Source organism: Phasianus colchicus, chromosome Z (genome assembly GCF_987193195.1).
Source record: "Phasianus colchicus chromosome Z, bPhaCol1.hap1.1, whole genome shotgun sequence".
In the NCBI taxonomy this organism is placed as follows: domain Eukaryota; kingdom Metazoa; phylum Chordata; class Aves; order Galliformes; family Phasianidae; genus Phasianus; species Phasianus colchicus.
Genome location: NC_143476.1, coordinates 41,058,969 through 41,075,584, shown reverse-complemented (window position 1 = coordinate 41,075,584; position 16,616 = coordinate 41,058,969).

Here is a 16,616-nt window from a genome sequence, read left to right as displayed (position 1 = left end):
AAAGTGGTCTTTCTGAGAGAAGGTGTCCTCTTCTTGGCTGCAAGTGTCCCATTTGGCATTGTCATGGAGGCTTTTTGGGGAGAAAGCGTGTGGCAGTTGTAAGAGAAGGGGTATTTCTGGGAGCAAATCTCCTCTTTTTGGAAGAGAAGGTGAAATTTCCAAGGGAAAAGTGGCATTTCTGGGAGGAAATGACATAGCTGGGGGAGAAAAGTGGGAACCGGTGGGAAAGAAGATCTTGTACTGGAGAGCAACGGTGGTCTTTTTGGTGTGCCAAGTGGTCTCTTGGGGAGACAACGTGGTAAATAGGGGAGACAATGTCCTCTGGAGGAGTGTCAAGTAGTATTTGGGAGAGCAAACGTCAGGTATTTCTCGGAAACCGGCTGTTTCTGGGAGATAGTAGCAGACTTGGTTGGAAAATGACAGGTGTTTGTGAGAAAGCTGGTATTTTGGGGAAAAAAGGCCGTTTTTTAAAGAATAAGCTGGCATTTCTGGGAGAATATGTCCCATCTTTGGGAGAAAACGGGTGTATGTGGGAGAAAATGTCGTGTATTTGGGAGAAAGCTGGTGTACGTGGGAGAAAAGGCCATTGTGATGGGAGTCAGTGTGATCTTGAGGAGTGGAAAGCAGTATTCTTGAGATGAAACGTGAGGTATTTCTAAGAGTCCTGGTATTTCTGGGAGAAAATGTCTTGTTTTGGAGAGCCAAAGTCCCATTTTGGGGGCAGAAGCTGGTATTTCTGTGACACTGCCATCTTGATGGGGGTAAGTGTGATCTTGAGGAGTGTAAAGCAGCATTTTGGTTAGAAAATGGGAGCTCTTCCTAAGAGCAGTGCTATTTCTGGGAGAAAAGGAGCTCTACTGGGCATAAAAATGGTGTATCTGTGATAAAATGCCACGTTTCTGAAAGAAACTGTCCTCTTGCGGAGTGTAATGCTGTATGTTCCGGAGGAAATGGGAAATATTCAGCAGAGTCCTGGTATTTCTGGGAGAAGAGGTCTGATGTGGGGGGGGGAAGGTGATGTATCTGTGAGAAAGCTGGTGTTTCTGGGAGAAAATGCCAGGTATTGGTGAGGAAACAGATGCTAGAGAGGGAAAAGGCCATCCCTTTGGGAGAGAAGTGGTATTTCTGGGAGAAAATGCCCCAAATCGGGGAGTAAGTGTCATCCTGAGGCGTGTCATGGAGTAGATTTGGGAGGAAATGGAGGTGTTTCAAAGAGTAGCGGCACTTCTGGGAGAAAATGTCCTCAGTGGGAAAGACAATGTCCTCTTGAGGGAAGAAAACAGGTCTTTCTTACAGCAAATGTCATCCAATTGGGAGAAAATCTCCTCTCTTGGGGAGAAAAGTGGTCTTTCTGAGAGAAGGTGTCCTCTTCTTGGCTGCAAGTGTCCCATTTGGCATTGTCATGGAGGCTTTTTGGGGAGAAAGCGTGTGGCAGTTGTAAGAGAAGGGGTATTTCTGGGAGCAAATCTCCTCTTTTTGGAAGAGAAGGTGAAATTTCCAAGGGAAAAGTGGCATTTCTGGGAGGAAATGACATAGCTGGGGGAGAAAAGTGGGAACCGGTGGGAAAGAAGATCTTGTACTGGAGAGCAACGGTGGTCTTTTTGGTGTGCCAAGTGGTCTCTTGGGGAGACAACGTGGTAAATAGGGGAGACAATGTCCTCTGGAGGAGTGTCAAGTAGTATTTGGGAGAGCAAACGTCAGGTATTTCTCGGAAACCGGCTGTTTCTGGGAGATAGTAGCAGACTTGGTTGGAAAATGACAGGTGTTTGTGAGAAAGCTGGTATTTTGGGGAAAAAAGGCCGTTTTTTAAAGAATAAGCTGGCATTTCTGGGAGAATATGTCCCATCTTTGGGAGAAAACGGGTGTATGTGGGAGAAAATGTCGTGTATTTGGGAGAAAGCTGGTGTACGTGGGAGAAAAGGCCATTGTGATGGGAGTCAGTGTGATCTTGAGGAGTGGAAAGCAGTATTCTTGAGATGAAACGTGAGGTATTTCTAAGAGTCCTGGTATTTCTGGGAGAAAATGTCTTGTTTTGGAGAGCCAAAGTCCCATTTTGGGGGCAGAAGCTGGTATTTCTGTGACACTGCCATCTTGATGGGGGTAAGTGTGATCTTGAGGAGTGTAAAGCAGCATTTTGGTTAGAAAATGGGAGCTCTTCCTAAGAGCAGTGCTATTTCTGGGAGAAAAGGAGCTCTACTGGGCATAAAAATGGTGAATCTGTGATAAAATGCCACGTTTCTGAAAGAAACTGTCCTCTTGCGGAGTGTAATGCTGTATGTTCCGGAGGAAATGGGAAATATTCAGCAGAGTCCTGGTATTTCTGGGAGAAGAGGTCTGATGTGGGGGGGGGAAGGTGATGTATCTGTGAGAAAGCTGGTGTTTCTGGGAGCAAATGCCAGGTATTGGTGAGGAAACAGATGCTAGAGAGGGAAAAGGCCATCCCTTTGGGAGAGAAGTGGTATTTCTGGGAGAAAATGCCCCAAATCGGGGAGTAAGTGTCATCCTGAGGCGTGTCATGGAGTAGATTTGGGAGGAAATGGAGGTGTTTCAAAGAGTAGCGGCACTTCTGGGAGAAAATGTCCTCAGTGGGAAAGACAATGTCCTCTTGAGGGAAGAAAACAGGTCTTTCTTACAGCAAATGTCATCCAATTGGGAGAAAATCTCCTCTCTTGGGGAGAAAAGTGGTCTTTCTGAGAGAAGGTGTCCTCTTCTTGGCTGCAAGTGTCCCATTTGGCATTGTCATGGAGGCTTTTTGGGGAGAAAGCGTGTGGCAGTTGTAAGAGAAGGGGTATTTCTGGGAGCAAATCTCCTCTTTTTGGAAGAGAAGGTGAAATTTCCAAGGGAAAAGTGGCATTTCTGGGAGGAAATGACATAGCTGGGGGAGAAAAGTGGGAACCGGTGGGAAAGAAGATCTTGTACTGGAGAGCAACGGTGGTCTTTTTGGTGTGCCAAGTGGTCTCTTGGGGAGACAACGTGGTAAATAGGGGAGACAATGTCCTCTGGAGGAGTGTCAAGTAGTATTTGGGAGAGCAAACGTCAGGTATTTCTCGGAAACCGGCTGTTTCTGGGAGATAGTAGCAGACTTGGTTGGAAAATGACAGGTGTTTGTGAGAAAGCTGGTATTTTGGGGAAAAAAGGCCGTTTTTTAAAGAATAAGCTGGCATTTCTGGGAGAATATGTCCCATCTTTGGGAGAAAACGGGTGTATGTGGGAGAAAATGTCGTGTATTTGGGAGAAAGCTGGTGTACGTGGGAGAAAAGGCCATTGTGATGGGAGTCAGTGTGATCTTGAGGAGTGGAAAGCAGTATTCTTGAGATGAAACGTGAGGTATTTCTAAGAGTCCTGGTATTTCTGGGAGAAAATGTCTTGTTTTGGAGAGCCAAAGTCCCATTTTGGGGGCAGAAGCTGGTATTTCTGTGACACTGCCATCTTGATGGGGGTAAGTGTGATCTTGAGGAGTGTAAAGCAGCATTTTGGTTAGAAAATGGGAGCTCTTCCTAAGAGCAGTGCTATTTCTGGGAGAAAAGGAGCTCTACTGGGCATAAAAATGGTGAATCTGTGATAAAATGCCACGTTTCTGAAAGAAACTGTCCTCTTGCGGAGTGTAATGCTGTATGTTCCGGAGGAAATGGGAAATATTCAGCAGAGTCCTGGTATTTCTGGGAGAAGAGGTCTGATGTGGGGGGGAAGGTGATGTATCTGTGAGAAAGCTGGTGTTTCTGGGAGCAAATGCCAGGTATTGGTGAGGAAACAGATGCTAGAGAGGGAAAAGGCCATCCCTTTGGGAGAGAAGTGGTATTTCTGGGAGAAAATGCCCCAAATCGGGGAGTAAGTGTCATCCTGAGGCGTGTCATGGAGTAGATTTGGGAGGAAATGGAGGTGTTTCAAAGAGTAGCGGCACTTCTGGGAGAAAATGTCCTCAGTGGGAAAGACAATGTCCTCTTGAGGGAAGAAAACAGGTCTTTCTTACAGCAAATGTCATCCAATTGGGAGAAAATCTCCTCTCTTGGGGAGAAAAGTGGTCTTTCTGAGAGAAGGTGTCCTCTTCTTGGCTGCAAGTGTCCCATTTGGCATTGTCATGGAGGCTTTTTGGGGAGAAAGCGTGTGGCAGTTGTAAGAGAAGGGGTATTTCTGGGAGCAAATCTCCTCTTTTTGGAAGAGAAGGTGAAATTTCCAAGGGAAAAGTGGCATTTCTGGGAGGAAATGACATAGCTGGGGGAGAAAAGTGGGAACCGGTGGGAAAGAAGATCTTGTACTGGAGAGCAACGGTGGTCTTTTTGGTGTGCCAAGTGGTCTCTTGGGGAGACAACGTGGTAAATAGGGGAGACAATGTCCTCTGGAGGAGTGTCAAGTAGTATTTGGGAGAGCAAACGTCAGGTATTTCTCGGAAACCGGCTGTTTCTGGGAGATAGTAGCAGACTTGGTTGGAAAATGACAGGTGTTTGTGAGAAAGCTGGTATTTTGGGGAAAAAAGGCCGTTTTTTAAAGAATAAGCTGGCATTTCTGGGAGAATATGTCCCATCTTTGGGAGAAAACGGGTGTATGTGGGAGAAAATGTCGTGTATTTGGGAGAAAGCTGGTGTACGTGGGAGAAAAGGCCATTGTGATGGGAGTCAGTGTGATCTTGAGGAGTGGAAAGCAGTATTCTTGAGATGAAACGTGAGGTATTTCTAAGAGTCCTGGTATTTCTGGGAGAAAATGTCTTGTTTTGGAGAGCCAAAGTCCCATTTTGGGGGCAGAAGCTGGTATTTCTGTGACACTGCCATCTTGATGGGGGTAAGTGTGATCTTGAGGAGTGTAAAGCAGCATTTTGGTTAGAAAATGGGAGCTCTTCCTAAGAGCAGTGCTATTTCTGGGAGAAAAGGAGCTCTACTGGGCATAAAAATGGTGTATCTGTGATAAAATGCCACGTTTCTGAAAGAAACTGTCCTCTTGCGGAGTGTAATGCTGTATGTTCCGGAGGAAATGGGAAATATTCAGCAGAGTCCTGGTATTTCTGGGAGAAGAGGTCTGATGTGGGGGGGGGGAAGGTGATGTATCTGTGAGAAAGCTGGTGTTTCTGGGAGAAAATGCCAGGTATTGGTGAGGAAACAGATGCTAGAGAGGGAAAAGGCCATCCCTTTGGGAGAGAAGTGGTATTTCTGGGAGAAAATGCCCCAAATCGGGGAGTAAGTGTCATCCTGAGGCGTGTCATGGAGTAGATTTGGGAGGAAATGGAGGTGTTTCAAAGAGTAGCGGCACTTCTGGGAGAAAATGTCCTCAGTGGGAAAGACAATGTCCTCTTGAGGGAAGAAAACAGGTCTTTCTTACAGCAAATGTCATCCAATTGGGAGAAAATCTCCTCTCTTGGGGAGAAAAGTGGTCTTTCTGAGAGAAGGTGTCCTCTTCTTGGCTGCAAGTGTCCCATTTGGCATTGTCATGGAGGCTTTTTGGGGAGAAAGCGTGTGGCAGTTGTAAGAGAAGGGGTATTTCTGGGAGCAAATCTCCTCTTTTTGGAAGAGAAGGTGAAATTTCCAAGGGAAAAGTGGCATTTCTGGGAGGAAATGACATAGCTGGGGGAGAAAAGTGGGAACCGGTGGGAAAGAAGATCTTGTACTGGAGAGCAACGGTGGTCTTTTTGGTGTGCCAAGTGGTCTCTTGGGGAGACAACGTGGTAAATAGGGGAGACAATGTCCTCTGGAGGAGTGTCAAGTAGTATTTGGGAGAGCAAACGTCAGGTATTTCTCGGAAACCGGCTGTTTCTGGGAGATAGTAGCAGACTTGGTTGGAAAATGACAGGTGTTTGTGAGAAAGCTGGTATTTTGGGGAAAAAAGGCCGTTTTTTAAAGAATAAGCTGGCATTTCTGGGAGAATATGTCCCATCTTTGGGAGAAAACGGGTGTATGTGGGAGAAAATGTCGTGTATTTGGGAGAAAGCTGGTGTACGTGGGAGAAAAGGCCATTGTGATGGGAGTCAGTGTGATCTTGAGGAGTGGAAAGCAGTATTCTTGAGATGAAACGTGAGGTATTTCTAAGAGTCCTGGTATTTCTGGGAGAAAATGTCTTGTTTTGGAGAGCCAAAGTCCCATTTTGGGGGCAGAAGCTGGTATTTCTGTGACACTGCCATCTTGATGGGGGTAAGTGTGATCTTGAGGAGTGTAAAGCAGCATTTTGGTTAGAAAATGGGAGCTCTTCCTAAGAGCAGTGCTATTTCTGGGAGAAAAGGAGCTCTACTGGGCATAAAAATGGTGAATCTGTGATAAAATGCCACGTTTCTGAAAGAAAGTGTCCTCTTGCGGAGTGTAATGCTGTATGTTCCGGAGGAAATGGGAAATATTCAGCAGAGTCCTGGTATTTCTGGGAGAAGAGGTCTGATGTGGGGGGGGGAAGGTGATGTATCTGTGAGAAAGCTGGTGTTTCTGGGAGCAAATGCCAGGTATTGGTGAGGAAACAGATGCTAGAGAGGGAAAAGGCCATCCCTTTGGGAGAGAAGTGGTATTTCTGGGAGAAAATGCCCCAAATCGGGGAGTAAGTGTCATCCTGAGGCGTGTCATGGAGTAGATTTGGGAGGAAATGGAGGTGTTTCAAAGAGTAGCGGCACTTCTGGGAGAAAATGTCCTCAGTGGGAAAGACAATGTCCTCTTGAGGGAAGAAAACAGGTCTTTCTTACAGCAAATGTCATCCAATTGGGAGAAAATCTCCTCTCTTGGGGAGAAAAGTGGTCTTTCTGAGAGAAGGTGTCCTCTTCTTGGCTGCAAGTGTCCCATTTGGCATTGTCATGGAGGCTTTTTGGGGAGAAAGCGTGTGGCAGTTGTAAGAGAAGGGGTATTTCTGGGAGCAAATCTCCTCTTTTTGGAAGAGAAGGTGAAATTTCCAAGGGAAAAGTGGCATTTCTGGGAGGAAATGACATAGCTGGGGGAGAAAAGTGGGAACCGGTGGGAAAGAAGATCTTGTACTGGAGAGCAACGGTGGTCTTTTTGGTGTGCCAAGTGGTCTCTTGGGGAGACAACGTGGTAAATAGGGGAGACAATGTCCTCTGGAGGAGTGTCAAGTAGTATTTGGGAGAGCAAACGTCAGGTATTTCTCGGAAACCGGCTGTTTCTGGGAGATAGTAGCAGACTTGGTTGGAAAATGACAGGTGTTTGTGAGAAAGCTGGTATTTTGGGGAAAAAAGGCCGTTTTTTAAAGAATAAGCTGGCATTTCTGGGAGAATATGTCCCATCTTTGGGAGAAAACGGGTGTATGTGGGAGAAAATGTCGTGTATTTGGGAGAAAGCTGGTGTACGTGGGAGAAAAGGCCATTGTGATGGGAGTCAGTGTGATCTTGAGGAGTGGAAAGCAGTATTCTTGAGATGAAACGTGAGGTATTTCTAAGAGTCCTGGTATTTCTGGGAGAAAATGTCTTGTTTTGGAGAGCCAAAGTCCCATTTTGGGGGCAGAAGCTGGTATTTCTGTGACACTGCCATCTTGATGGGGGTAAGTGTGATCTTGAGGAGTGTAAAGCAGCATTTTGGTTAGAAAATGGGAGCTCTTCCTAAGAGCAGTGCTATTTCTGGGAGAAAAGGAGCTCTACTGGGCATAAAAATGGTGTATCTGTGATAAAATGCCACGTTTCTGAAAGAAACTGTCCTCTTGCGGAGTGTAATGCTGTATGTTCCGGAGGAAATGGGAAATATTCAGCAGAGTCCTGGTATTTCTGGGAGAAGAGGTCTGATGTGGGGGGGGGGAAGGTGATGTATCTGTGAGAAAGCTGGTGTTTCTGGGAGCAAATGCCAGGTATTGGTGAGGAAACAGATGCTAGAGAGGGAAAAGGCCATCCCTTTGGGAGAGAAGTGGTATTTCTGGGAGAAAATGCCCCAAATCGGGGAGTAAGTGTCATCCTGAGGCGTGTCATGGAGTAGATTTGGGAGGAAATGGAGGTGTTTCAAAGAGTAGCGGCACTTCTGGGAGAAAATGTCCTCAGTGGGAAAGACAATGTCCTCTTGAGGGAAGAAAACAGGTCTTTCTTACAGCAAATGTCATCCAATTGGGAGAAAATCTCCTCTCTTGGGGAGAAAAGTGGTCTTTCTGAGAGAAGGTGTCCTCTTCTTGGCTGCAAGTGTCCCATTTGGCATTGTCATGGAGGCTTTTTGGGGAGAAAGCGTGTGGCAGTTGTAAGAGAAGGGGTATTTCTGGGAGCAAATCTCCTCTTTTTGGAAGAGAAGGTGAAATTTCCAAGGGAAAAGTGGCATTTCTGGGAGGAAATGACATAGCTGGGGGAGAAAAGTGGGAACCGGTGGGAAAGAAGATCTTGTACTGGAGAGCAACGGTGGTCTTTTTGGTGTGCCAAGTGGTCTCTTGGGGAGACAACGTGGTAAATAGGGGAGACAATGTCCTCTGGAGGAGTGTCAAGTAGTATTTGGGAGAGCAAACGTCAGGTATTTCTCGGAAACCGGCTGTTTCTGGGAGATAGTAGCAGACTTGGTTGGAAAATGACAGGTGTTTGTGAGAAAGCTGGTATTTTGGGGAAAAAAGGCCGTTTTTTAAAGAATAAGCTGGCATTTCTGGGAGAATATGTCCCATCTTTGGGAGAAAACGGGTGTATGTGGGAGAAAATGTCGTGTATTTGGGAGAAAGCTGGTGTACGTGGGAGAAAAGGCCATTGTGATGGGAGTCAGTGTGATCTTGAGGAGTGGAAAGCAGTATTCTTGAGATGAAACGTGAGGTATTTCTAAGAGTCCTGGTATTTCTGGGAGAAAATGTCTTGTTTTGGAGAGCCAAAGTCCCATTTTGGGGGCAGAAGCTGGTATTTCTGTGACACTGCCATCTTGATGGGGGTAAGTGTGATCTTGAGGAGTGTAAAGCAGCATTTTGGTTAGAAAATGGGAGCTCTTCCTAAGAGCAGTGCTATTTCTGGGAGAAAAGGAGCTCTACTGGGCATAAAAATGGTGTATCTGTGATAAAATGCCAAGTTTCTGAAAGAAACTGTCCTCTTGCGGAGTGTAATGCTGTATGTTCCGGAGGAAATGGGAAATATTCAGCAGAGTCCTGGTATTTCTGGGAGAAGAGGTCTGATGTGGGGGGGGGGAAGGTGATGTATCTGTGAGAAAGCTGGTGTTTCTGGGAGCAAATGCCAGGTATTGGTGAGGAAACAGATGCTAGAGAGGGAAAAGGCCATCCCTTTGGGAGAGAAGTGGTATTTCTGGGAGAAAATGCCCCAAATCGGGGAGTAAGTGTCATCCTGAGGCGTGTCATGGAGTAGATTTGGGAGGAAATGGAGGTGTTTCAAAGAGTAGCGGCACTTCTGGGAGAAAATGTCCTCAGTGGGAAAGACAATGTCCTCTTGAGGGAAGAAAACAGGTCTTTCTTACAGCAAATGTCATCCAATTGGGAGAAAATCTCCTCTCTTGGGGAGAAAAGTGGTCTTTCTGAGAGAAGGTGTCCTCTTCTTGGCTGCAAGTGTCCCATTTGGCATTGTCATGGAGGCTTTTTGGGGAGAAAGCGTGTGGCAGTTGTAAGAGAAGGGGTATTTCTGGGAGCAAATCTCCTCTTTTTGGAAGAGAAGGTGAAATTTCCAAGGGAAAAGTGGCATTTCTGGGAGGAAATGACATAGCTGGGGGAGAAAAGTGGGAACCGGTGGGAAAGAAGATCTTGTACTGGAGAGCAACGGTGGTCTTTTTGGTGTGCCAAGTGGTCTCTTGGGGAGACAACGTGGTAAATAGGGGAGACAATGTCCTCTGGAGGAGTGTCAAGTAGTATTTGGGAGAGCAAACGTCAGGTATTTCTCGGAAACCGGCTGTTTCTGGGAGATAGTAGCAGACTTGGTTGGAAAATGACAGGTGTTTGTGAGAAAGCTGGTATTTTGGGGAAAAAAGGCCGTTTTTTAAAGAATAAGCTGGCATTTCTGGGAGAATATGTCCCATCTTTGGGAGAAAACGGGTGTATGTGGGAGAAAATGTCGTGTATTTGGGAGAAAGCTGGTGTACGTGGGAGAAAAGGCCATTGTGATGGGAGTCAGTGTGATCTTGAGGAGTGGAAAGCAGTATTCTTGAGATGAAACGTGAGGTATTTCTAAGAGTCCTGGTATTTCTGGGAGAAAATGTCTTGTTTTGGAGAGCCAAAGTCCCATTTTGGGGGCAGAAGCTGGTATTTCTGTGACACTGCCATCTTGATGGGGGTAAGTGTGATCTTGAGGAGTGTAAAGCAGCATTTTGGTTAGAAAATGGGAGCTCTTCCTAAGAGCAGTGCTATTTCTGGGAGAAAAGGAGCTCTACTGGGCATAAAAATGGTGAATCTGTGATAAAATGCCACGTTTCTGAAAGAAAGTGTCCTCTTGCGGAGTGTAATGCTGTATGTTCCGGAGGAAATGGGAAATATTCAGCAGAGTCCTGGTATTTCTGGGAGAAGAGGTCTGATGTGGGGGGGGGAAGGTGATGTATCTGTGAGAAAGCTGGTGTTTCTGGGAGAAAATGCCAGGTATTGGTGAGGAAACAGATGCTAGAGAGGGAAAAGGCCATCCCTTTGGGAGAGAAGTGGTATTTCTGGGAGAAAATGCCCCAAATCGGGGAGTAAGTGTCATCCTGAGGCGTGTCATGGAGTAGATTTGGGAGGAAATGGAGGTGTTTCAAAGAGTAGCGGCACTTCTGGGAGAAAATGTCCTCAGTGGGAAAGACAATGTCCTCTTGAGGGAAGAAAACAGGTCTTTCTTACAGCAAATGTCATCCAATTGGGAGAAAATCTCCTCTCTTGGGGAGAAAAGTGGTCTTTCTGAGAGAAGGTGTCCTCTTCTTGGCTGCAAGTGTCCCATTTGGCATTGTCATGGAGGCTTTTTGGGGAGAAAGCGTGTGGCAGTTGTAAGAGAAGGGGTATTTCTGGGAGCAAATCTCCTCTTTTTGGAAGAGAAGGTGAAATTTCCAAGGGAAAAGTGGCATTTCTGGGAGGAAAGGACATAGCTGGGGGAGAAAAGTGGGAACCGGTGGGAAAGAAGATCTTGTACTGGAGAGCAACGGTGGTCTTTTTGGTGTGCCAAGTGGTCTCTTGGGGAGACAACGTGGTAAATAGGGGAGACAATGTCCTCTGGAGGAGTGTCAAGTAGTATTTGGGAGAGCAAACGTCAGGTATTTCTCGGAAACCGGCTGTTTCTGGGAGATAGTAGCAGACTTGGTTGGAAAATGACAGGTGTTTGTGAGAAAGCTGGTATTTTGGGGAAAAAAGGCCGTTTTTTAAAGAATAAGCTGGCATTTCTGGGAGAATATGTCCCATCTTTGGGAGAAAACGGGTGTATGTGGGAGAAAATGTCGTGTATTTGGGAGAAAGCTGGTGTACGTGGGAGAAAAGGCCATTGTGATGGGAGTCAGTGTGATCTTGAGGAGTGGAAAGCAGTATTCTTGAGATGAAACGTGAGGTATTTCTAAGAGTCCTGGTATTTCTGGGAGAAAATGTCTTGTTTTGGAGAGCCAAAGTCCCATTTTGGGGGCAGAAGCTGGTATTTCTGTGACACTGCCATCTTGATGGGGGTAAGTGTGATCTTGAGGAGTGTAAAGCAGCATTTTGGTTAGAAAATGGGAGCTCTTCCTAAGAGCAGTGCTATTTCTGGGAGAAAAGGAGCTCTACTGGGCATAAAAATGGTGAATCTGTGATAAAATGCCACGTTTCTGAAAGAAACTGTCCTCTTGCGGAGTGTAATGCTGTATGTTCCGGAGGAAATGGGAAATATTCAGCAGAGTCCTGGTATTTCTGGGAGAAGAGGTCTGATGTGGGGGGGGGAAGGTGATGTATCTGTGAGAAAGCTGGTGTTTCTGGGAGCAAATGCCAGGTATTGGTGAGGAAACAGATGCTAGAGAGGGAAAAGGCCATCCCTTTGGGAGAGAAGTGGTATTTCTGGGAGAAAATGCCCCAAATCGGGGAGTAAGTGTCATCCTGAGGCGTGTCATGGAGTAGATCTGGGAGGAAATGGAGGTGTTTCAAAGAGTAGCGGCACTTCTGGGAGAAAATGTCCTCAGTGGGAAAGACAATGTCCTCTTGAGGGAAGAAAACAGGTCTTTCTTACAGCAAATGTCATCCAATTGGGAGAAAATCTCCTCTCTTGGGGAGAAAAGTGGTCTTTCTGAGAGAAGGTGTCCTCTTCTTGGCTGCAAGTGTCCCATTTGGCATTGTCATGGAGGCTTTTTGGGGAGAAAGCGTGTGGCAGTTGTAAGAGAAGGGGTATTTCTGGGAGCAAATCTCCTCTTTTTGGAAGAGAAGGTGAAATTTCCAAGGGAAAAGTGGCATTTCTGGGAGGAAATGACATAGCTGGGGGAGAAAAGTGGGAACCGGTGGGAAAGAAGATCTTGTACTGGAGAGCAACGGTGGTCTTTTTGGTGTGCCAAGTGGTCTCTTGGGGAGACAACGTGGTAAATAGGGGAGACAATGTCCTCTGGAGGAGTGTCAAGTAGTATTTGGGAGAGCAAACGTCAGGTATTTCTCGGAAACCGGCTGTTTCTGGGAGATAGTAGCAGACTTGGTTGGAAAATGACAGGTGTTTGTGAGAAAGCTGGTATTTTGGGGAAAAAAGGCCGTTTTTTAAAGAATAAGCTGGCATTTCTGGGAGAATATGTCCCATCTTTGGGAGAAAACGGGTGTATGTGGGAGAAAATGTCGTGTATTTGGGAGAAAGCTGGTGTACGTGGGAGAAAAGGCCATTGTGATGGGAGTCAGTGTGATCTTGAGGAGTGGAAAGCAGTATTCTTGAGATGAAACGTGAGGTATTTCTAAGAGTCCTGGTATTTCTGGGAGAAAATGTCTTGTTTTGGAGAGCCAAAGTCCCATTTTGGGGGCAGAAGCTGGTATTTCTGTGACACTGCCATCTTGATGGGGGTAAGTGTGATCTTGAGGAGTGTAAAGCAGCATTTTGGTTAGAAAATGGGAGCTCTTCCTAAGAGCAGTGCTATTTCTGGGAGAAAAGGAGCTCTACTGGGCATAAAAATGGTGAATCTGTGATAAAATGCCACGTTTCTGAAAGAAACTGTCCTCTTGCGGAGTGTAATGCTGTATGTTCCGGAGGAAATGGGAAATATTCAGCAGAGTCCTGGTATTTCTGGGAGAAGAGGTCTGATGTGGGGGGGGGGAAGGTGATGTATCTGTGAGAAAGCTGGTGTTTCTGGGAGAAAATGCCAGGTATTGGTGAGGAAACAGATGCTAGAGAGGGAAAAGGCCATCCCTTTGGGAGAGAAGTGGTATTTCTGGGAGAAAATGCCCCAAATCGGGGAGTAAGTGTCATCCTGAGGCGTGTCATGGAGTAGATCTGGGAGGAAATGGAGGTGTTTCAAAGAGTAGCGGCACTTCTGGGAGAAAATGTCCTCAGTGGGAAAGACAATGTCCTCTTGAGGGAAGAAAACAGGTCTTTCTTACAGCAAATGTCATCCAATTGGGAGAAAATCTCCTCTCTTGGGGAGAAAAGTGGTCTTTCTGAGAGAAGGTGTCCTCTTCTTGGCTGCAAGTGTCCCATTTGGCATTGTCATGGAGGCTTTTTGGGGAGAAAGCGTGTGGCAGTTGTAAGAGAAGGGGTATTTCTGGGAGCAAATCTCCTCTTTTTGGAAGAGAAGGTGAAATTTCCAAGGGAAAAGTGGCATTTCTGGGAGGAAAGGACATAGCTGGGGGAGAAAAGTGGGAACCGGTGGGAAAGAAGATCTTGTACTGGAGAGCAACGCTGGTCTTTTTGGTGTGCCAAGTGGTCTCTTGGGGAGACAACGTGGTAAATAGGGGAGACAATGTCCTCTGGAGGAGTGTCAAGTAGTATTTGGGAGAGCAAACGTCAGGTATTTCTCGGAAACCGGCTGTTTCTGGGAGATAGTAGCAGACTTGGTTGGAAAATGACAGGTGTTTGTGAGAAAGCTGGTATTTTGGGGAAAAAAGGCCGTTTTTTAAAGAATAAGCTGGCATTTCTGGGAGAATATGTCCCATCTTTGGGAGAAAACGGGTGTATGTGGGAGAAAATGTCGTGTATTTGGGAGAAAGCTGGTGTACGTGGGAGAAAAGGCCATTGTGATGGGAGTCAGTGTGATCTTGAGGAGTGGAAAGCAGTATTCTTGAGATGAAACGTGAGGTATTTCTAAGAGTCCTGGTATTTCTGGGAGAAAATGTCTTGTTTTGGAGAGCCAAAGTCCCATTTTGGGGGCAGAAGCTGGTATTTCTGTGACACTGCCATCTTGATGGGGGTAAGTGTGATCTTGAGGAGTGTAAAGCAGCATTTTGGTTAGAAAATGGGAGCTCTTCCTAAGAGCAGTGCTATTTCTGGGAGAAAAGGAGCTTTACTGGGCATAAAAATGGTGAATCTGTGATAAAATGCCACGTTTCTGAAAGAAACTGTCCTCTTGCGGAGTGTAATGCTGTATGTTCCGGAGGAAATGGGAAATATTCAGCAGAGTCCTGGTATTTCTGGGAGAAGAGGTCTGATGTGGGGGGGGGAAGGTGATGTATCTGTGAGAAAGCTGGTGTTTCTGGGAGAAAATGCCAGGTATTGGTGAGGAAACAGATGCTAGAGAGGGAAAAGGCCATCCCTTTGGGAGAGAAGTGGTATTTCTGGGAGAAAATGCCCCAAATCGGGGAGTAAGTGTCATCCTGAGGCGTGTCATGGAGTAGATCTGGGAGGAAATGGAGGTGTTTCAAAGAGTAGCGGCACTTCTGGGAGAAAATGTCCTCAGTGGGAAAGACAATGTCCTCTTGAGGGAAGAAAACAGGTCTTTCTTACAGCAAATGTCATCCAATTGGGAGAAAATCTCCTCTCTTGGGGAGAAAAGTGGTCTTTCTGAGAGAAGGTGTCCTCTTCTTGGCTGCAAGTGTCCCATTTGGCATTGTCATGGAGGCTTTTTGGGGAGAAAGCGTGTGGCAGTTGTAAGAGAAGGGGTATTTCTGGGAGCAAATCTCCTCTTTTTGGAAGAGAAGGTGAAATTTCCAAGGGAAAAGTGGCATTTCTGGGAGGAAAGGACATAGCTGGGGGAGAAAAGTGGGAACCGGTGGGAAAGAAGATCTTGTACTGGAGAGCAACGGTGGTCTTTTTGGTGTGCCAAGTGGTCTCTTGGGGAGACAACGTGGTAAATAGGGGAGACAATGTCCTCTGGAGGAGTGTCAAGTAGTATTTGGGAGAGCAAACGTCAGGTATTTCTCGGAAACCGGCTGTTTCTGGGAGATAGTAGCAGACTTGGTTGGAAAATGACAGGTGTTTGTGAGAAAGCTGGTATTTTGGGGAAAAAAGGCCGTTTTTTAAAGAATAAGCTGGCATTTCTGGGAGAATATGTCCCATCTTTGGGAGAAAACGGGTGTATGTGGGAGAAAATGTCGTGTATTTGGGAGAAAGCTGGTGTACGTGGGAGAAAAGGCCATTGTGATGGGAGTCAGTGTGATCTTGAGGAGTGGAAAGCAGTATTCTTGAGATGAAACGTGAGGTATTTCTAAGAGTCCTGGTATTTCTGGGAGAAAATGTCTTGTTTTGGAGAGCCAAAGTCCCATTTTGGGGGCAGAAGCTGGTATTTCTGTGACACTGCCATCTTGATGGGGGTAAGTGTGATCTTGAGGAGTGTAAAGCAGCATTTTGGTTAGAAAATGGGAGCTCTTCCTAAGAGCAGTGCTATTTCTGGGAGAAAAGGAGCTCTACTGGGCATAAAAATGGTGAATCTGTGATAAAATGCCACGTTTCTGAAAGAAACTGTCCTCTTGCGGAGTGTAATGCTGTATGTTCCGGAGGAAATGGGAAATATTCAGCAGAGTCCTGGTATTTCTGGGAGAAGAGGTCTGATGTGGGGGGGAAGGTGATGTATCTGTGAGAAAGCTGGTGTTTCTGGGAGCAAATGCCAGGTATTGGTGAGGAAACAGATGCTAGAGAGGGAAAAGGCCATCCCTTTGGGAGAGAAGTGGTATTTCTGGGAGAAAATGCCCCAAATCGGGGAGTAAGTGTCATCCTGAGGCGTGTCATGGAGTAGATTTGGGAGGAAATGGAGGTGTTTCAAAGAGTAGCGGCACTTCTGGGAGAAAATGTCCTCAGTGGGAAAGACAATGTCCTCTTGAGGGAAGAAAACAGGTCTTTCTTACAGCAAATGTCATCCAATTGGGAGAAAATCTCCTCTCTTGGGGAGAAAAGTGGTCTTTCTGAGAGAAGGTGTCCTCTTCTTGGCTGCAAGTGTCCCATTTGGCATTGTCATGGAGGCTTTTTGGGGAGAAAGCGTGTGGCAGTTGTAAGAGAAGGGGTATTTCTGGGAGCAAATCTCCTCTTTTTGGAAGAGAAGGTGAAATTTCCAAGGGAAAAGTGGCATTTCTGGGAGGAAATGACATAGCTGGGGGAGAAAAGTGGGAACCGGTGGGAAAGAAGATCTTGTACTGGAGAGCAACGGTGGTCTTTTTGGTGTGCCAAGTGGTCTCTTGGGGAGACAACGTGGTAAATAGGGGAGACAATGTCCTCTGGAGGAGTGTCAAGTAGTATTTGGGAGAGCAAACGTCAGGTATTTCTCGGAAACCGGCTGTTTCTGGGAGATAGTAGCAGACTTGGTTGGAAAATGACAGGTGTTTGTGAGAAAGCTGGTATTTTGGGGAAAAAAGGCCGTTTTTTAAAGAATAAGCTGGCATTTCTGGGAGAATATGTCCCATCTTTGGGAGAAAACGGGTGTATGTGGGAGAAAATGTCGTGT